Source organism: Papilio polytes, unplaced genomic scaffold (assembly GCF_000836215.1).
Source record: "Papilio polytes unplaced genomic scaffold, Ppol_1.0 DF822178.1, whole genome shotgun sequence".
NCBI lineage: Eukaryota > Metazoa > Arthropoda > Insecta > Lepidoptera > Papilionidae > Papilio > Papilio polytes.
In genome coordinates this window covers 1,523,674-1,525,964 of record NW_013527026.1, presented here as the reverse complement: position 1 = coordinate 1,525,964, position 2,291 = coordinate 1,523,674, and the positions used below count along the sequence as shown (strand labels likewise).

At 30.4% G+C, this 2,291-nt stretch overlaps 1 protein-coding gene across 1 annotated transcript in view; it reads right to left on the bottom strand.

Annotated features, from left to right (window-relative positions):
* LOC106106388 overlaps positions 1-2,283 on the bottom strand; it is a 75,609-nt gene extending 73,326 nt beyond the window's left edge. Inside the window, exon 1 of the mRNA XM_013286965.1 lies at positions 2,250-2,283. The gene's annotated coding sequence lies outside the window, so the exon portion shown is untranslated. The remainder of the gene's footprint in view (positions 1-2,249) is intronic.
* Positions 2,284-2,291: the final 8 nt, after the last annotated feature.

Here is a 2,291-nt window from a genome sequence, read left to right as displayed (position 1 = left end):
TATTGTTAGTAACAAGCGGCATTATATATCGGGGCGTGGACTGAATGTAGGTCATTATCCACTTTACTTGTTGCTCCGTTTATAACCAATTTGAAGAAAAAAACAGCGTAGGAGCTCTATTTTCTAATAAAACATTTTAAATAACACCAACGTTATTTTAGATTCATAAACTGAACGGAATAAAAACATGTGTGAAGTTTTATTTAGCATATCCGCTTCCAACAGACCGATGTACATTCTTAAAACAACGATCGGAAAACGAAATATGATAGAAATATACGTGTAATGACTACCAACATCACTTGCGGAATAAAACGATTCTTTTTTTGGAACGTCAATACAATAAACGGTAAATTCACTTAATATTAGATCTGAATTACATCGAAAGACTTTTACTGACCCTTTTCAAAAGAATAGCTCGTCTATTTAAATAGTTTTATGTTCTAATTTGGAAGGGTTAAATAAAAACAAAGATTTCCTACCATCAAATTCTATCTTCTTCCCTACCTGATTCTACTTCGACATACCGGGTTTTCGGCCTCAAAATAACTCTATCATCCGTCATCTCAGTCATCGCTCCCTTCTTGATCATGTCACCTTTCACACAATCCATCCGTGTATTTTTTGGTCTACCTCTAACAGTGTACACATATAGCCTACCATCATAATTATTAAGATAGGAAACTGTATTTTTTTTTATATGTTATTTTATTTATTTTTTATAAGAATACCAATAAAACATTAAAATAAACATATAAAGAGCGGTTTAAACTCATTAAAAATATGAACATAAACATGTTGCATTTATACACAAACAAAAAATAAGGATTAACTTGACCACAGTGGTGATATCATTCTGCTACAAGTATTAGTATACACATGCTTAAAACGGGGAATCACTAAAAAATGCTCTTTCCCCGTATTTTCGCTCAGCAATCAGAGAACACGGGGTACATATTTAACGAGTCCGGAGCCCGTTTTATGTACACGTCTCTCGTGTTTGTGTTACACTGAAACAGTTAAGGACTTCTAACAACTAAGACTATTTAACTGGCTATTATAATATTTTATTCCAATTTAATGTAACTTTAGTTTGGTTGCCTTCATTTCTAAGGATACTGATATTTATAATGAAAGAAACGGGAGATAGATAAGTCAGTCTATTTCTAATGTAAAACATATTGAAATAATGTTATTGTAATTAATGGAAAATTTATTTTTGGACCAGACATAAATTTTAAGCAAGAAGACCGGTTATAAATCAAAATCCGTGAAAAAAGAAAGTTTAGCCAATCTGACACTTTTTTATATCTTTCAAGAAAGGAGAAAATGGAAACGAGTAGGACGTTAAAACTTATTGCTTTGTTTTTTATCCCTAATGAATAAAAATTCGATATTTGTATGTAAAGCGAGATTTTTAAAATACTCAACAAAATAAGAAGAATATTTCTTAGTCAAATGTATACAGTTAGTAGTACACAATAGTAAACGGAAAAAACTAAAAGATATTAGTTACGTAATTACTCGAGAACGTAAAATCCTTTCCAGCCATCTCTAGCTCCATATAATCTTAACTCTTTTCCGACAGGAACGTAAAACATGTGCTAGAAAATTATGATTTGAGCCTAAAGTAATAATTGACAAACTTTTAATCATTCGAATTTTAAATTGGGAAAACTTTTGATCACTTTTGATTAGAACGATAGGATTTATTTATACAGGAAGTCCATTTTTTCGTGAAGTTTTCTTAAAATAATGTTTTTTTTTAAGAAATACTCCAGCTGAAACACCTATTTAATCTAATATACGTTTTGAAGTTATCGAAATATTTTGTATTTTATAAACATAATGGAGGCTTATGTAGCTATAATTGATTTAATTTTCATAAAAATAATTGTACACACACATATATTTACAATAGTTTTACCGAAAATTCAATCCGCGACCCTTGACAGCTTATTGATTACTGAACCACTACGCCGCAGGTAGCGAAGCGACCAAGCGTCGAAATCATTTTATTAGCATCAAACAATCAAAATAAAAACTTTTGAAAACTCTAAATAACTATATATCTATATTTCAAAACAAACGAAAAATGATCACTCACAGTAAAAGCTCATAAGTTTTTAAAATAAAAAGCCTAGAAGCTTTTTATACCTAATAAAACTTTTAACTCAAACACTTAAAACATAACAGAAGTTAAAATTATTGCACAGGATCACCATTTAGTTTTAAATTTCAATAACGACCTGTTGAAATTGAGCGTCGTGTGTTCGTGTCTCGCTCTCGCA